The 14,494-nt window shown below is 32.9% G+C and overlaps 1 protein-coding gene across 26 annotated transcripts in view; it reads right to left on the reverse strand.

Annotated features, from left to right (window-relative positions):
• Nucleotides 1–14,494, reverse strand: part of Rbfox1 (RNA-binding Fox protein 1) — a 229,747-nt gene that overhangs the window by 62,235 nt on the left and 153,018 nt on the right. The window lies entirely within an intron of this gene.

Raw genomic sequence — 14,494 nt, forward strand, 5'->3', positions numbered from 1 at the left:
GTTGTCCCCCTGTTCGGACATCGTGTATTCTTTTTACCGTTTAAGAACCGAAACGACCCATCGCCGATGATAATGTTGTATTTTTGATAAAGCTGAATGATTATCTGATTACTATTTTAAATATATTATTCTTGGGAATAGTGTCAAAATGTATTTTAAATTCTTCTCTGAAACTTTTACATTTTTATAATAAAAAAATCCATATAGGCATTACGGAAAATGTTGGGAGTGGTCATGTGTATGGTTTCGACTCGCTGGTTTTAGAATGCGTCAAAGGGTTAAAACGCATCGTGCAAAAGGGTTGAAATTGTTGCTCGGGTGCGGGATGCAAGCTCCGGTCGGTTGCTAGGCAACCCTCCCGATTTTACTTGGCTGGTTGCCAGCCAGTTTCGCCCACGCTTCTCCCCGCGGGTGGAAAAGCATTTACCACCCACGCGGTTGACCCGGGGATAAGACGCGAACGAAAGGTAACCGAGTTATATCGACTTAACGGTATAAAAAGCGCATGATCGATAACCTAAAATATACATAGGATTTTCGTATAACAGATGCTTTGAAACTCGCCTCACTCCGAATATCTTCGAAACTAATCTAATCCGACTAAGAGCTAAACTTCAAAGATAGCGTGCTAATATGGATAAAGGATATCGATCTCATTTGTAAACGCAACTGGATTTAATTTTCCAAAGAAGGAGTATAGACGCCACAATCGCTAACCAAATGTGACTGTAATTGCTATTAGAGCTCGTTAAAACTGCCACCGGTGCTAATGAAGCCACTCTTTCGCATTAACAATATTATAGTAATGAAAGCAAATAGAATGCGAGTATTATTCGCTGCGGTGGCTCCACAATTATTAGCTAAATATATATAGATAGGGAGAAGTCGAGCGGATGACATCAAATTAATTAATATGTGAGCGAACACCATATGCACGTATCAGGCGCGGTCAAGTAGCGGTCGGTGGGCCCCAATGTTGAACACGCGTTATAACAACTATAATTGCATATTCATTAAATAAAACACAGTTAAGTTGAGCACATAAAAAGTAATGCATTGCTAGCGAAGCTATTCAACTTAAACTTATACACAAATAAAGCTTTTAGTCACATTTGAAATCAATTTTTAAGAGCATTCAAATACACGAACTTAACCGTTCTGTTACTGGTGGTAGTAAAATAAATATAAAGATATAATTAATCATAACAGCGTAATTGTTGTATTAATCAATCTTTATTGTTACAACGAATTTATCGCAATAGCCTCAACGCGATTTTAATCAACTTCCCACCCACGATACACCCAGGGAAATTGTAGGACTTCGTCGTCGTTCAGGGAGTATTATTAATAGATTATTATCTCTTTCTAACAGACAAGATAGATTTTTTAATATAAATTCGCGTAGAATTTAATCCCAAGACAATTCGATTAGTGAACATTGATTTATTTTGCTGGTAAAATAATTTAATTTTAATAAAAAAAATAGGGTGACGCAAGGAAATTGCAGTACTAGAAAATATGTTACATTTTATTGAATTAGTGAGTCACGTTCACGTTAATTGACATTCATTGGCATTTGCTTGGATGTCCAAATAAGCGAAAATTCCCATAGCATGTAACAGAAAACGCGTAAATATAAAAAGTTTGGTTTTGGTTTGAACAGCAGATAGACGTTTCGCAACTGTCAAATTGAGTTTCATAGACATTTTAGAGTTGCGTGTAATTTCACTAGAGCATATCAATTAAATTAAATTTTTGCTAATAGAAATATAATACTACTGGTGAAAATGTATTTGGACTTCACTAGTGAAAATATAACTTCACCGAATTATACACATTAACATCGCACGTAAATAATGATAAATATGTAAAAGTAAATGTATTGAAAATTTTTAAATCATATAGCTTTACCAACACCTGCCAGATAAATAAGATTTTCACTGGTAAAAAATAAATCTACCGCTGAAAATGAATTCCAATATGATTTCACTAAAATTACATATTTAAAAAAATATTTTTAAGATAGAATCGACTGTTTTTTTTTTTGTTTTTCTTTGATGCATAACCAGAATTTTTGGTTTAGAATCAGGGACGCGATTTCAGATTTTCCAACGGGGGGGCAAAACTTAGCCAGTCTCATATGTGTCTTAGATAACCGAAATATAATCTGTTCCTTAGGATTTTGTCCAAATAATCAGCTATCCTGATAAACCAGTGGTCCAATTAAGCGGAATCGACTGTAGTAATAAAGAGTCTTGAGCTTGTAATTGTCTAATTTTATCTTTTTTATTTCCTCTTATAAACTAGAAAATGTCCTTCAACAAAAGCGCGATGGATGAATATTTCATCACCACTACTAAAGTTCCAATGGGTTCCACCAACTTAGAAGCACTTTTGTACCTATTGTCTATTATTATCACAGATACGGCCATTAAACTTATTATATTTCGATGACATAAGAGTGTTCACATCTTAGCATTGAAAAGTTCCGTTGTCAAGATCTTTATTGTCTGGATAAAAATAAACTGAATAGAGATTTTCACTAGGACCTCGGAATTGCGTTCGAGAAAAAATGGAAATTCTATTTACATTTCAATAATATTTTGCCAATCTAAGATGCTTGGCTTTGTTATGAGGAACGTGTTTTAATTTCATCCACTGCGAGACCAAATATTCTCCCATTACTACATTTTTTTCTATCCCTGCGCCTTTTTATTTTGGGCTTTGATTATATTTATTCTTATATAAAAAAAAATATAATGCTTAATTTCTTCAAATTATTAAAGGGAAATTTAAACAATCTGATTTCGACGGTTATGTTCAGTGCCTAGCTATGAGGAGTTGGTCCGATTAATTTGGTATAATTTAAGTTTTCATAATAATTTTTTAATTGTATTAATATTTGTTTTAGATTATTGTGGCGCATTGGGTATAATCTGTAAGCCAAGTTTAATCAAGGTAAATTACAGTAAGGTTCATTGGACGCAATGTCCATACTTTAACCGAGAAGTCATTGCGAGTTGCTGTACTCGCAGGGATGGAGTTAAGAATTCATCTCGTAGTTAGCAACAACATCTATGCAAACATACATATGTATATAGACATAAAGCAACAGTAATTTGTTTATTGAAGGTTCATATTTAAGAAAGTCTTTCATCTTTCAGCTGTAATTTATAACTTTCTATTAAAAAGCATAAATGTTTTTAAGAAAAAAGGAGCTTTTTTGAAGAAAATTAAATTTGTACTAATATATTTAAATGTACAACCGCTGCATAAAAAGGGTGAATCCGTAACAGATGTTTGAAAATATGCATGCTTTCTGATATTTTTATTAGATTTTCATAGTAAGCTAAAAATATATTAATAATCAGATAAATTTAATAAACAATTAAGCCTTGATTAAGGCAAATAACAATTTTGCCATGGTTTAGCGATTCTGTCGTCAGAGGCAATTGTTAATGAAGTTCATTGAAATATGCTGAGTTAAAGCCTGCTTTATATATGAGAATGAAGGCTTCCAAAAAATGGGTCTACTAGATTTTTATTGGCTGCTGAAATCAACGAGGCAAAGGGATGGATTCATGCGATCCAAGATATGATAAAAGCATACTCAAAACCTACCAACATACGGACAATTAGTTAGTTATTAAAATTCATCACGATCCACTGATTCGCAGGTAAGTTTGAATATATCAATATGTACGGAATATGTGGGGCACGAAATCGAGCCAAGTTAACGACCCTCCGCGGAAACTGTCTCGCAAGTTCAAATACGAGAAAGTTAACAAGGAAAGTGTCGAAATAGCCTCCGGCATTCGAAACGTCGATTATCCTTCGTTCGAGCGAGGGCGTGTTTGGATTACCACTTGGAAAATTTCCTCGAAACTTTACACAATCCTTCATAACTACACACAAAACTTTTCCTATATTATTAATTTTAAAGATCAACTAAGGGTGCCGCATTTATAAAACTTTTAGGCGACTCTCATTAATTTCTTAGCAGGACAGTGTGTATACGAAATAACGAGGAGTGCTCATCGGGGTAGTGAAGCTATGCGCTCCTGTTCTCCCGGACGGGTAAAAATCCCTGGGGATTTAATTAAACGCCACATAATAGAGTGAGCAGATTAAGCGTGACTTTCCAGAGGATTAGGTTTTAAAGCGCACCACGTAGTCTTGCCAGACCGTCACGTTTATATCTATTACGGTCTTGGACGATTAATTATGACGTGCCATTAAAAATTAGCGATTTTTATATACTCGAACAATGGCGCAAGTGCAACTATATATATAGCTCGGAATCCGATTAAATTAGGATTAAGGCCTCTGGAACATAGTTTGTAAGTGAATTAAGTAGAAAATGCAATTACTCGCGACGTCTTAATGGACCGAGAAAGCGACATTGAAGGAGAAAAAAGGTTGTATGTCTGTCTGTATTATTTCGCACTTGTGTGTGTGGTACACATCATACACGCAATTTAACTTGTGTTTGACTTCAAAATATTCAAACTTATACTTTAGACGTTTGCTCTCCTAACATTGTTCTACGGCAAGAATAAAGCAAACAAAGCCGTGGCTTGCAAAATTTTATGCAAAAGCTCTGCGTTTGATATTTAATGTGAAATGTTCATATCTGAGTTAGGGGCGTGTAATTTTAACAAGTATAATCGATGGATATTATATTGTTAACATAATAATTAACATGAGAGAGAGCTTTCAAGTATGATTTCAGAAATACGAGCAGCGTTCATTATAACATGAAGACTCATACACCCATTGATTGATTTACAATGAGTCGAGATAGACAATGGTAAATATGTATATCTACCTAATAAGTATATCGATAGGTCATGGAGTAGAATTTAACCCAAATAAACCTGTTATTAATTTCAAAGAGCCATTTTTGATAGATTAATATTTACGAAAATATATGTATATGATACTTTCATTAGTTCTAAAGTATAACAAATAACGATTTTAAACAATATGCCGTTGGCAATTAAAGCAGATTACGAATGGGGATAATTAAAAAAATTCCGAACTCAAAGCGACGGATATTTTAATCCTATCTGATTTATAGTGTATACTTTGTGACTTTAGCTATTAAAAAGTTTCGCACGGTGGTGTCCCATTTTAACGAAAAACCCTATTTTTCTTACACAGCTAAAACACTTTATCGCGAACCGAATTGTCATTTTTTTATGACTTAAATTATTATTAAAAATGGTTTAATTTATGAACCCGGCAATATCATTATGATGTGTAGAGTACGCTCGGGATAAGGATTCCGGTTTGTTATTGTGTGCGTGAACTGTGTGGCTCAAAACAATTTCGATCAGAATATTTAATTTTTTTATTTTAAAAGAAAATATATGTTTATTCAACATACATACATCTGAGCTAAGTTGGAAATTTCAACGGACAATTAAAAATATATTACATAATCGAAGAAACCAGACATTGATTACATTAATTAAATAATTGCAAAATTCAAAATCTTTCACTAGTCGAAAAAATAATGAAGTCTTTAGCTATTCTTCAAAAGCAAAAAGATGTAAAATGGGGAAAGAAATTTTTCGCAGATTGTTTAATGGCTCGACGACTCTATTAAATCATTAGAATCCATTGAATAAATTAAAAAATTATCATTGGCACAACGATAAGAATAATAACTTTTTTAAGCCTTACAGAGAATAGTGTAAAAAAAACCAACAACGTACGGATTAATGAAAAAATAATATTATTAATCCACGGGTAAGAGAACGAATAACTTAGTGTATATTTGAAGCCTTGATATCAATTAACCCAGATATGCCCAAGAAATTTTGTTCTCTTAAAATTTCATTTATAAATAAAAAACAGTGGCACGAGTTTAGTGACCAACCCATGGGACAGTGGGTATATCTGGGTTAAACCAATATCAACACAAAATTATTTAAAATATATCACTAGAGAAGATCGAACTTCTGTGCCACACTACACTTTAATGACGAATACCAGCGTTGACGAATCAGCGACTGTCCTTAAAAGAGAAAGCGAGACAACGAAGTACACGCTACATCGCTTCTCCCTCTCATATACATGTACACGCACACAATAACAAACCGGCATCCTTATCCCGAGCGTACTCTACACGACACTACACGACAAATTTCAATTACAATTTTCTGTAACTACTTTATCATAAATTATATGTTTTTATACTCATCCTTAAAATGAAAGTATCAAGCAGAATATTCAAAGAATGCTTACCTGAAACAAGAGAGAGAAAAACATTAGAAAAATAGAACACATAAACAACTTACATTATACAGTTTATTGGTCGAGACGAAGAACTTGAAAGCTTCAAGTGGATGTTAAGATGGATAGAATGAGAAAATGAAAAAATACATGATTCTCGACGGCGAAGAATATATTTCAATAGTCGGCGAGAAATAAATATATATTATACGTAAGAGGGCGTACAAGTGGTAAATTTATAATGCCACTTCGATACTTTGTCGCGCTTTGCGTGATTCGGAAACTTTATATATTTACGTTATGAATATGTGAAATATTATGTAGTACCAGCGGCATTTTTCCCCCCTTTTCTCTCGGTTAAAGTCGAGCGTGAAAAGCGTAGCATTCGACTGGAGAGTAAACCAACGCGGAAGGCAGTACATTATGGAAACAATTTAAATTGTATGTACGCAAACGCCGCTAACTATTTACATTAGCGCCGGGCACTGTGGATTTTAATTAAATTCGCGTAAAACGTAAATTTCGCGCGAGAGAAACGAATTAATTTCAATTTGGGATTTTTGGGGATATTTTCGCGAAAAACGCGGCGGCTCATTTGTGCGCGCGAGCCTTGGGAGTTAAGTTGAATTATGAATTAGTTAAAATCCGGATGGGAGTTATTTTGCCTAAATAATTGCTGTTGGTTGTAATTTTTTATTTTTTGCTATCAGTGATATTTTTATATCATTTCCCGGAATTTGTTTTCTATGTAAAAAAAATGATATATGTTTATCTGCTGTCATTATATATTATTATATAACTGTATGTGATCAAAAAAGATTGTATAAATTGTCATGATGATGAATTAATGTATAAATGTATCAAGTGTTGGGAAATTCTTAAGAAAATTCGACATAAATATGAGTTAATGCCATTTAAATTTAATTCTAAATATAAGATTTTAATTCAACAGAATTCCATACATATGTATATGTATTAAATTATTTATGGTTTTAATTACTGCTGAAATCCAGATATATCAAAAATATTTCTTATAAATCCAATTAAATATATTGTCTCTAAGCTTTGCCAAAATCAAGCTAAGATAACTGCAATAAATTTTAATACAATACTTCTCAAATACTTGATCAATATCTATTTGATATGTTATTATTCGTAGTTTTTAACTACATATTCCAATATTGAATAAAAATAATGGATGAAGTATTCGAATATTTACCGATATAATTTTATTTATCCAATTGCTGCAAAAACTCAATTAATTATCTGTAAAATATTATTTAATTAAATTATTGGTTTATAATAAATATTTTAATTAATAATTAATTACTTTCATAAACGTTAAGCTTTTTGAATTTTATAAAATATGTATAATACAATGTTGTGCGAATTATTAATCAGTGGGAGCGTCAAAAGGCAAATGCTTAATTTATTAATACAAATTATTGATCAGACCGTTAATTAAGATCAGCTGCGATTGAATTAATTCATCAAAATTGATGAAACATTTAAAATACTACTAATTTATTGTATATAGAATAGCTAATAATGCTTGGAATAAATTTGATATACTTACATAAAGATTAGATCCGTATCGGCTAATATTTTGTGCGAATTTAAATAAATCGCGATCAAATTAGTAAATTGATTAAAATAAAATCTTTACGTCTTAAAGCAATAAATACAAAAACTGCGCCGCATACCTGTTAATGAGATAAGCGTTAAACGATAATAAAGAGTGGGCTTTCCAACGTTTTGTGTCGTTCAACGAACGAATTCTGCGAATTTCGGTCATAGTAGACACGCCGATTCTATTCGCTAATGATTTTCGAAGACGTAAAAGCATTTTTTTGTTGAGAAGAAACAAAATAAAGGCGCATAAAGGAACATGAATTTTGGAGCGACACTAGTCACTCGAGTATATTGACTGAGAAAATCAAATTTTATTCGATATAGTATAAACGAATTTTATATATCATAGTTGAAAATCATGCGAATAATTCGAAGACTCGAATATTCAATTCAGAACCCTAGATACAGTGAATGTCTATTTTTCAGTTAAATTATAATATGTAAATATAATTTCACCAAAAGGACAGTCACTGGTCAAAATCTGTGATATAAAATACAATTTCACTGATTTTGACCAGTGAAATTATAGTTTCACTGTTATAAGTACGTTATGAACATTTTGGTTTTGACACAGGCTGTCATTAAAGCTCAATTTGAGAGTTGCGTAACATTCATTTGTTGCTTCCAACCCAAACCCAATTTGATATAATGAAAGTTGAAAAACTATAGTTAGCTTTAGAACTTTCATAGTGTCGAGGTGGGTTTTATTTCGATTATTATGTTTGTGTTTGAACATTTTAGCTTTGACAAATAATATACAAAATTTATCAGAATGGTGGTAGTCTATAGTTTGTTTTATATTTTTCATTTTAAAGCACATCAGTAAATTATATTGTCCATGTATTTGTTCGGAAAATGATAAAATCATTTTTAATAAATGCTTGTTTATTTTTTTAATCGATATTAACACGTTTTTATATTTTAAATAGCACGCAAATGGACGTTTCTCATCTGACATTTCTAGTAAGTGAAACGATTTTTTCACTAGTAGAAATCAGGCGCGTACGGTGATACAGAGTGAGAGATAAAGGCGTGCGTTACATGCGTTCCGCACGCTCACTTCTTCTCGCTCATTCTTGTCACTTAACACGCGAGCGAGCGAAAGGGAATGTACCGCATTACGCGCCTGGCAGAAATACATGCTTTTTTTTAATGACGCATTGGGGTCATGATTACATTACAATTAAGCATGATTTTTAATATATTGAATTTTAAGTGGCATTTGAAAAAGACACTAACATGTCTTTAACGTTAAAAAAAGTATTAAATTACTGCAATTTAATCTGTCGGAAATGAGTTATTCGCTAAACTAAATTTATTTGCGATAATTAGGATGAATTTTTTTTTAATAATCGTAACTATGAAGTGTAATTTTTGATTTTGTATTCGCAATCACGTACCAATAACAAAATTGTGTTTATAAAAACGCTGATATACAGGTCGAGACTATTTCAGGATCAAATATTAATGGCAAAACTTCGGAAGACCTTTAATTGGATAAGTTAAGGATTGATGGATATGCGTTGACGGGATGTAAGCGATAGGAGACTAGAAAGTATTGACATCTTTAGTTATGGGGATAAATAAATACATAATGGTAAATACTCAGTTAACATGTGTGTTTTTTGTATGGATTTGAAATTACGAAGCACACAGATTTATACATACGGTTCTAAATGTGTTAAATACACAGTGCTCAAAACAGTTAAAAGATTTATAACCAGTGAGTGAATAAAAACTGCGATTTCCATGAGAGCCAAAAATAACATTAACAGTAACAGTATTTTTATTGTCGGAAATTTTTTGCTTCATGAATTAAGTATAGAATTAGAGACAAAAAAAATATTGGTTATTTTTAATGAAATTGCGATTCAACAAATTGTTCAAATGCCTTTAACTGCAATAAAACAAAACTTTGCAGTATAAATTGATAACGGTACTTTTCTAAAATATTTTCCGCAGCAAAGTAATAAATAGGTGTTTAAAATCCCAACATTTTTGACTTCATATTAACAGGCGAGTGTTAAAGAAGGACTATATTTTCGCACCCAGTGTGCATGAAAGTGATAGTGAGAGCGTATATTGTTTTGATTCGGCTGATCACGACTGACGCGACAGCCGACTGTCATTAGTCTGTCGACAGATGTCAAGATTGTCAAGTCAGTTGTCCGCGCTGTTAAATTTGTTCTACTTGTTACAAATCTAAGTAAAATATTAAAAATGTATTGTAGTAAAAATCATAATTGAAAAATTTTCAAAAAATTCGCAATAAATATAAAATATCATTCAGGTATGAAACTGCGCTGGTGAATGAAATAATACATATGTTTGTTTTTTTATAAATTATATTATAGGTTATTATGTAATCATTGTTTGTTACAATAATAAATAACCGAAAGTTCCATTATAGGAACTAGTATCAAAGAGAACTTAATTTTCATGATTACTTTTTCGATACCTGATTCTGGATTACGTTTGTTTTGTACACAAAAAGTCGAAGGCCGTTGAACTATATGGCAATCATAAAGCTAAGCCAATTTTCTTGGAATTAATCACGCGTAGGTTTTGCCAGTTTATGAGGTGCGCTTAGGAAGGTCCCCGACTTTGCATAGGGGTGCAAAAATCTCATTTAAAAATATATTTTATGAATAATCCATATTGCACGTATTTACTATCGATCTCAAAGCTTTTAACAGATAATAAAACGAAGTACTTGTAAACATCGAATCGAAATACACATGAAAAGTAAAAGATGCGAACTCATTAAATAAGATTATAAAATATTTTACGTTATTAAATCCACACAACGTGATTCAGATTAAATGGGGGTATTTTTATACGGGTTTCAATTTTAATATATGCACAAACGAGAGAGATTGAAAAATTTAATTCAAAGTGGATAACGCGGGGAACGAGGAGAACATGCGAGGGTTCGGAATCGAATATGTTATTCGGATGAGGGTTGACCGACATACCGTAGCAGTGGCTCGTTACAGGCTTCCAGATGAGTTCTCCGACCAACTCCCAACCCCAAACTCCAGTCGGGATGGCACCGACCTCAGTATCAAATAAGATAAATCGAATCGGGGGGTTTATAAATAAATTGACGACGACGATCAGAAGTGTGTCGCGCGCTGATATATGGGGGGCATGTAAAAATATTATGCCATATATCTAAGTTGAGCGAGAAACGGCGCGAAATGTACCATAAAAATTAAAAATAAATTAAGTGTGAAATAAAATGGAGACCGACGAGGCGAGGGGGCGTATTGGCAGGACGTGTTAATTAAAAAAGGTGATGCATTTTGGAGTTTGGTTTATTTTGGATGAGTCCTCCCGATCCGCGCTATTAATATGAAGATGTTTTTCGCGCGCATAAATTAATCCGACGTTTGGTAAGTTATTCCAGTCGCAGGAATTCGCTTGAGATACATCGGATATGATGTTGCAAGAAGTGACGAATAATCGCGAACGACATTTTTCAACGGTTGCTAATGTTTGTAAACCTTTGCCGATGATTTTTCACGTATTTTTATAAACCGTTGTGGTTCGTTTGATTCTCGGAAAACGCGGACTATATTAAATTCTATATATATAAAATACATCACATGTCAACGAGTATAACGTTTGAAATTGCTTCACAAAATCTTGTAATGGAAAAATTATGAGGAATGGACGTTTAATATAGTTAGCGGTGCGCAATTTAACTTTAACAAATAAATATGATTTAAATTTGAAGAAATATTTTTTTTATGTATGTAGGTTAAAGTAATCTGACATAAGTATACAATATAATTAAAAAGGTAATATAAGTATGAATTGTTAGTTTCTATAGTAAAACTATATACTAAAACTCTATACTTATAAAACTTTAATCCAATGGATAATAAAATTTATTTGTAATACGCAATCTAATACAAAAAGTATTATCATATGAAATTAAATTTAAGCATGTGAAATTATTATTGTATTTTTTTTTAAATAGGCGTTATTATATATGTTACAGTGAGTGTGTATTACAAGTGAACTTATATTTTCCCTGTCGTTTCAGTAAAATTATATCGGAAATATTTTCACTGGTAAATATATATTTCTACAAGAGAAAATTAATTAATTCATTGTACTGACATGTGCTAGTAAAATTATATGTTGCTCTAAAATGGCATTTAATAGAAGCATTTTTTTATATTTTTCCGAACCTCCACAGTACCATTTTATACATGTGCTTTGAAATTAATCGAGTCTTGAATGCACATTGTTTATTGGCCGTGGACACATGTATGTGTTTTGACTTCACGCGTTTTCTTTCATAAAAAAATACTTTATAAATAATGAGAGATGACGTCCGGATGGCGGCTTCTGTCACGTACAGCCGGCATATTTGCGCGCGATCGAAAAATGTACCAAATAATCGCAATTTTTAAATTGTCATATTTTTAAAATTACGCTACTGATAATTATAAAAGTTTGTGTGGGCACTCACCAATACAATATCAGTGAAAACTTTTCGGTCGTAAATATTCAATTTACGCAAAATCTTTGTCGGCTTTTGCAAAATGCCATAAGGCATAAAAATGATACTTCAGAAAACGAACACCACTTCTGTGACTATCCTAGAATTTGTCGCCATCGATTCTAAATAAGAATTCGTTATGGTGTGACATTTATATAAACCGATCTAGGAAAATACATAAGGATATTCGAAATGATTTTTTTTAACAAAATCAAGTACCATTAATTATTTTTTAACTATTTAATTTTATATGAAAAAAAATATAATAACGATATCTGTTAAAAGAATATACTATCAAACATATAATTAATCCTTTTTGCTGCCCTAAAATATTCAAAGATGTCAGTAAGAGTCTGTTGAAGTCCCCGATAAGCATGTGGTATTATAATTTGACCACGTGACTAGGATGCAGCGCTCGACATGCGTGTTGATGCGCATACTGAAATTGAACCAACTAAATCGTTTTATCTCAGTTTGCGAAAAACCATATCATTATCTCTCTCACTCTCGTCACTTAACACGCGAGAGAGCGAAAGGGGAAGTATCTCACCGCTCGCGCTCGAAAGAGCAGCTCCGACTTCGGTTCCTTTGACTTCGGTCCGTTTGCCGACAATGTTCGGAAGCGCTCGAAGCTGGCCAAGTCGACTGAATTATCCCCACTTTACCTCCCGTTCTCGGTAACCTCGGACACCTTCCGAGAGATTTTAGAGCGGGCAGAACCGAACTCGACCGAAGTAATCCAGTATATTCTCCGTTTTGGCCAACCTTGGCCAACTTCCAGAGAGTGTAGTGCAGGCATTACAATTTCAATAAATCTTTTGCAGCAGCTAATCTGTGTCTCATTACCAAGTACATTCTCACAGACATGATAAAAACTAAAAGACACTAGGATTAATATGAGATTCTAACCCAGATTAGTCAACGACGTACACCACTGATTAGTATTATATTATTTATTCTTTAAGGATTATATTAATACTTCCTGTTAATATGTAATGTTAGAAAACTATTACTTACAATTTAGAATAACGCACATTTCTACAAAAAAATAGCGTTATGAGGCAATACATTTTTTCATTGTCAATATATTATTTTTACAGCTAATCAATATAAAGAAGACTGTCACAAACACTGGCTAAAATACAGTGTTTGGAGAAAAACTTTTGAAATAGTGCTGAGACGTTTGATTTATTTATTAAGTTTTCAAAAATATTTTTTTTAGTATAAGTAATAATATTATCAATTGGTATTTCATCGATTTGTGTATATTTTGTTATGTATCAATCTATTAGCGTTTAAGCTGTCCAATTTAAATTTCATTATATCAAATGTATCATCATTACGATGAACGATTTCACATATAGAACTGCGCATATGCACGCTTCTAGATCCCTTTGTTGATATGATTAATGCTAGTGTCGAACGGAAGCACCTCTCGCCCCGGCAGACAAGATCCCCGGGGAGACACAAGGGGCATTCATGTCGTGCAATTTGCCCAAGCACTCTCCATGTAACCAGCTTAGCATATACACACTATCCAGTGAGCTAGGTATTTTCAAACTTCGGCTATCCTTCACGAGAACTGTTGACCCCGTCCGGGCGGAAGCTGTGTCGGCGCAAATCTTGCAAACCGACCGAATCAGAGTTGACCGACGACTCGAAGAAGTTTCTCGGCCATTTGCGGTCCTAAACCAGAAACGGACTCGTTTGATGGAAGCCTATTTGAGATCGTGGTTAATTTCCTATATTTGGGATTTTCCAATTTTGGAGCTCGTATAGTAAATTACTATACGAGATTTTCAAGACGAGCGTAATTGCTCTCATTATTTCTAAGTAAGATGAAATTATAGGAAAAGACACGTTAAAATATTTATTTTTTTGCTAACAGGGAGTCACCGGCAACAACAAAAACATGAGCGATGCGCGGGGAGATTAACTGATAAGGAAGACCAGGACTGAGAGCGAACCCGGGCCCTGAGAAAACAATGATTCTGGACCTCGTAACAAAAATGGTATTTTATATATTTTTTAATATCGTAATATAATTTCTTGAATCAATAATAATAGGTAACAGTTAACTCTTTCTATGCTACAAATAAATATAAAAAT

Source organism: Plectrocnemia conspersa, unplaced genomic scaffold (genome assembly GCF_051122295.1).
Source record: "Plectrocnemia conspersa isolate PC_06_02 unplaced genomic scaffold, ASM5112229v1 ptg000005l, whole genome shotgun sequence".
NCBI classification, from domain to species: Eukaryota; Metazoa; Arthropoda; class Insecta; order Trichoptera; family Polycentropodidae; genus Plectrocnemia; species Plectrocnemia conspersa.